Source organism: Cornus florida, unplaced genomic scaffold, assembly GCF_030987335.1.
Source record: "Cornus florida cultivar Cherokee Brave unplaced genomic scaffold, ASM3098733v1 CherokeeBrave_3.0.0_Hap2_Chr11, whole genome shotgun sequence".
In the NCBI taxonomy this organism is placed as follows: domain Eukaryota; kingdom Viridiplantae; phylum Streptophyta; class Magnoliopsida; order Cornales; family Cornaceae; genus Cornus; species Cornus florida.
Window position 1 is genome coordinate 121,649,317 of NW_026775581.1, and position 5,758 is coordinate 121,655,074.

At 35.8% G+C, this 5,758-nt stretch overlaps 1 pseudogene; it reads left to right on the forward strand.

Moving 5' to 3' along the window:
• The first annotated feature begins 1,031 nt into the window (after positions 1-1,031).
• On the forward strand, positions 1,032-1,129 carry LOC132287396 (small nucleolar RNA R71; annotated as a pseudogene).
• Positions 1,130-5,758: the final 4,629 nt, after the last annotated feature.

Consider the following 5,758-nt stretch of genomic DNA (forward strand, 5'->3'; position numbering starts at 1 on the left):
GATAAGAAACGGGACGGGTGTCAACTTGTGGTTGCACCGGTTCACTCTCTTCATTGGATATACCTACTTGGTTGTCCACAATCTTCCCACTTCTCAAGGTAGTCACCACATTGACATGCTCTATTGTGTGACCTTCCGTTGAGGAATAAGTCTCCACAACACATTGTTGCTTTTGTGGGGCATTCAAAGGCATTTTCCCTTTCTTTCTAACATTTAAAGTACTAGCTATTTGCCCTACTTGGGTTTCTAGCTTAGAAATGGATCGAGAATGAGAATGAAGCAATTGAGTATTCGCCTCTAGAGTGCCTAGAGCAGTCAAAACTTTCTCTTCAAAAGCGGGACTCCTAGCATTTCCTTAAGAATATGATGGTTGATTAGGAAAATGAGAATTAGAAAATTGGTTTCCTTGTGATTGAAATGGTCTATATCCTTGGGAACCTTGGCTTTGCATTGGAGGTGGAACATACTTCCCTTGGAAACCACCTTGGGGACGGTTTGAGCCTTCCCCTTGGTTTCTCCAAGAGAAATTTGGGTGATTCTTCCAATTAGGATTATAATAATTGCCATAAGGATTGTTCCCTTAATTAACAAAAGATGCATTGACTTGTTCATGATGCTCACTTTGCACATGTTCATGGGGACAATTGGAAGTAGAATCTAAAACACTTGAACAAGTTAGACATATCTCATTGGATACATGATGGGAATGGTTAAGGATGGAAGATACTTGATTTGCCGAGTTTTGGTTGATCAAGAATTGATCAAACCTTTGAGATAAGGATTTCATCTCAGTGACTATTTCATTGGAATGGTCGACTTGATGTAAGCCAACACTCTTCCTTCCACTTGAATTCCTACCATTCTTGGAAGATAAAGTTTGATGCAAGGAATTTTCACCCATGCTCTCATAAAAACGCCACACGTCATGCTCATGCCTATCAATGTAAGAGCCACCCATGGAAGCATCAACCATGCCTTTATAATTATCTGATAAGCTCTCAAAGAAATATTGAACTAATTGCCATTTGGGCATGTCATGATGTGGACACTTCCTAAGCAATTCATTGAATCTTTCCCATGCCTCATGGAATGTTTCCCCATCCCGTGTGAAAACTCTCGAATTGAGGTTCTCATGGTATTGGTCTTAGAAACTAGATAGTACTTCTTCAAGAACTCTTGTTGCATTTCTGCCCAAGAAGTTATTAAAAAAGGCCTAAGATTGTTAAACCAATATTTTGCCTTGTTTTTAAGGGTGAATGGAAAAAGTTTAAGCCTTAAGACCTCTTCCGGCATGTCCGTGTATCTCACGTGGAATAAACTTCAAGAAACTCATCCAAATGCTTGTAAGGTTCTTCATTTGGAAGTCCATGATAGTTAGGAAGCATTTGAATGGTTTATGGTTTGATCTCATAGTGGTGTGCTCTAAATGGTGGCAATTGAATGGATGTGGGTGCGTTGTATTCATTAGGCACATAGTGATCTCTTAAAGTAAGGGGAGGATTAGCAATTGAAGGTGCAACATGGGCACCTTGATTGCCTTGAATGATAGGAGGTGGTGGAGCATAGATTGGCCTTGGCATTCCCAATGGAACTTGGCCTTGTTGTTGTGGTGGGTGAATGAATGGCCTCGGCATGCCTAATGATACTTGCATGTTATCATGATACATATTTGGGTGGAGGATGCCTTGTTGGTCTATGTGACCAAGGTCCTCCACATGGTCCTCATTATGTCCTTCCATTGATGAAATGGATTGACTAGAACTTCCTCTTCCCCTAGGGTTTCGAACAACAGATTCAAGATGAAAATTTTAAGGGACAAGAGTGGGTTTCAATGATCTGCGACCATGTATGCACAACAAAGCACAACAAGCAACAAGTAATGAACAAACACTTCACCTTCACAACAAATCAACAAACTTCCTCCACATACAATGTTCCCATACTCCCATGCTATCAACAATATGTAAGAAAAGTAAATTGCCTCCACGTGGGCTCACGATTTATCTAAGAATTGAAATACAAGCCACTACGCGGGCCGACGATTTAACTAGAGATTGAGTTAAGATAGAGCTCACAAATGGTCTTTTAGCACTTCAATTCAATTTTCAATTTTCAATTTTAGCCTTGCAAATTTTTAGATTTTACCTTTTTCCTTGCTTTTACTTAGCTTTTTTGCTTGAAATGCTCCTTTGCTCACCTTCCTAGCCCAATGCTCCTAGTCAAACAAGAACCAACACAATAAGTAATCAAAGAAAAATAAAAACAAAGTAAAGACACGATCAAAAAAGTACTAATTCCTAATTGATTCCACAAATACGACGTTACCTTCAATTCCCCGGCAACGGCGCCAAAAACTTGGTGGAACATCTCTAGGCGTCACCCCCAAGGTCCAAAGTATCCTCTTTGATGTTACTTGACTCTTTGCTAGAAGCTTGGAGAGCTATACTCTTCTTTTGCATTTCGTCACTTTCTTCACTATAGGTGGATGAGTTAGTTCTACCAATAACATTCAAATGATTAGTAATGTTAGTAAAATTAAAATGCATCTCATTTATGCTAGATGGTTCATTTATATTTGAATCCTTATCATGACTTGATCCAACATAGGTTAATTCAAGCAAGTCCCAAATTTCTTTAGCCATTTTACAAAAGATAATTTTATTGAACTCATTTTTGCTTAATGCACAATAAAGATAACATCTGACTAAAGCATTACATTGAATTAATCTATGATCATTTTCATCCCATTCCTCTTTTGATTTAGGAATTTTATTTCCTTCAATAACTTTGGTTCGGATATGACCACTATTTTCTACAACTTTCCATAAATCAATATCAATACTTTTTAGAAAGACCCTTATTCTAATTTTCCAATAGATATAATCATTTCCATCAAAACAAGGAGGTTGATCATTGGATTGTCCTTTTAAGTATGTGATACTACCATTGTTGGCCATGATCGTACTCTAAGACAATTAAGTCCTTTAATTAGAGTTAGGCTCTGATACCAATTGTTACCCAAGAATTGACTCTAGAGGGGGGGGGGGGAGGGGGGGTGAATAAAGTCAATGGCCAATTTTCGCAATTTATAAATATGATTACTAACTAGTCTTTTAAAATAATTATGCAATAATCAAATGAACTAGATAATCAATTCAAAGCATAAATGTAAAAGAGATAGGGAAGAGAAATTGTAAACAATGACTCGGCGATTTTAGCGAAGTTCGGAAACTCCTACTCCTCGGCTCAAGACCCCTCTTGAGACTTTCCAATCCACTATGGCTTCTCCTTATAGGTGGAGAGCAAACCTTTACATGAAGCAACTCCTTACTAAGAGAACAATCTTCCCTTAGTCTTCCTTTAGGTCACACTAACCCGGTGGGTCAAACCAACCCTTATAATAGATAGTAACAAGAACAATGAAGTACAAGAAATATCTCTCAAAGATTGATGTACAAACTTTAGCTTACAACTAGAGTATTGATGAATATAAGTGAAGCTCAAACTCTATGAATGAAATGAATGAGATAAGATGAAATATGTGAAGAATATAAGATCTTATGAATTCAATAGAATCTCTCAAGTGTATAATAGAGCAAAAAGTCTATGAAGATTAAAACAAGAGCAAAAGCCCTTTTAATCTTTGTTAGAATCTCTCAAGATAAAATAAGAGTGAATGAGAGAGATGAAGAGAAGATTTGAGAACAAAAGCTCTCTTTAATGCAATATGAAGTCTTTCAAATGATGTCTCTTGATTATTTAGACATTCCCCATTTATAGAGTTTGCAAGCTCAATATAGCTGTTAGGAGTTGAATGCACTAGGGTCGAGGAGAAAAGAGCCGTTGCAGTTTGAATCTGCAGAGCTGCGATCGAACCGATTGACATGTGGTATAAACTGGTTGATGTATGCTACAAAGTAGTTGATGTATGCTACAAACTAGTTGATGTATGCTTTGAATCAGTCGACGTAAATGAGCTTCAACTTGAAATTTGCTACTACCTAGATACCAGTCGACGTATGCAACAAACCAGCTGACGTGAATGTTATGTTCCTGAAATTTCAATACTGCCTAGATACCGGTCAACGTGAAGTAATCTGGTGCATTGACAGTTTTGATAGATGACAGCTTATGCATAGGACTTTCAGTATAGGACATCTGCACACAGCTTATTTCCATTGAAAACATTTAAGTAAATGTCATATGTCCATTTACTTTAAGTTTACAATGTAAATAAGGAAGTACCCCCCATTTGGATTCGATAAAAAATACTAGAAAATTGAAATCCAACTAAATCAAAATGTAGAAATTCAGTTTTAGTACAAATTTGGATTTCCTATAGTTTTGGTAAAAATGAATCCTTGTGTAGACCAATGTAGACTTGGTCAAAAATTCTGATAAAATCAGTTTAGGCTAGTTTAAGTATAATGAGTTATTACCAAGAAAAATTATTTTGAAATAATCATTATTTCAAAAATCCATTTTTCACACTTAGCCAAAAACACAGTTTTTCATGACGCGTATTTAGGGTCCTAATGTCCGTTACCAAATCATGGTAATAAAGGCTTTATATGTCTTTAATTGTTGACCAATATGAATTATATGATTGATGTGCATGGTCTTAGCATTTCTAGCAAAAGTGATGAGTTCTTTTGAGGCTTAAGCATGCTTGAACTAACTCATTCTTTAGTAATGACTTCATGAGTAAATATATATATGTGATGAAGTGCATAGTCAATTGCTAGTGGATATAGGAGCATATGAATAATGATATGATATGCATGGTCCTATAGAGATGAGTTTCAAATGGATTCATAAATACTTTGACATTGAATCCTAAACACTCACCATCCTATCTACCGCTTTTTTCACGCTTTGTCCATAATCGTGTAGGCTTTTAGGTAGACTCGCTTTCTTCCTTTCTTTTAGTTGTTTTCTTGCTCGTTGTAGTCCAAGCTATCTTTGGATGGACTTTGCATTTGGTTCCTTGCAACTTCAAGTTCCTCTAACTTCTTTACTTTCCATAAATGTGTTCTTGAGTAATGGACTACTTGGAATGGTCTTTATGATCTTCATTGAGGTTCTTCATTGAATATAAGTCATCTATAACACTCAATGTGAACATTAGTCCTTAAATATCATTAATGGTTTGTTATCATCAAAACATCTAAATTGTCCTTAGATGAAATCCTTAAGGTCAACACATTTCATCACTAATACGTGCTTTTTAGAGACCAAACTGTTCATCACTATATCAAGGCAAAAGTGACGTCATCTATGAAATAGAGATGATAAACTTTTGTTGCCAAATACTACCTACAACATTCAACTTTGTCACTAAAGTCTATGATTTAGTTGCTAAATGCCCTTTTGAGAATCAAATTTATTGCCATTCAATTAAATTCCTACACTAAATTCTATTCATTTTAATACAAAACAATGACACAAATTTGAGTAAATCATCAAATTTCATTATAAAATTGCATTACAATATTCAATTTCATTATAAAATTAAACTAACTCTCCAATGGGGTAATACAAATTTAAACTATCAAACAAAAAATAACTCTCAAGGGCTTATACAAGTCTTCCATAATCTTAAATTTCTTCAAGCTATTTCTGGCTTTGGCTTTGACTTTATGCACTTCACCCTTGTATACAAGAATACCCAGCAATAGCCACTTTATTAGCTGCAACAAAGCACATTTTCGTAACAATAGAGTCTATGAAAATCAAACCAAAAGACTTTAAGTAATAT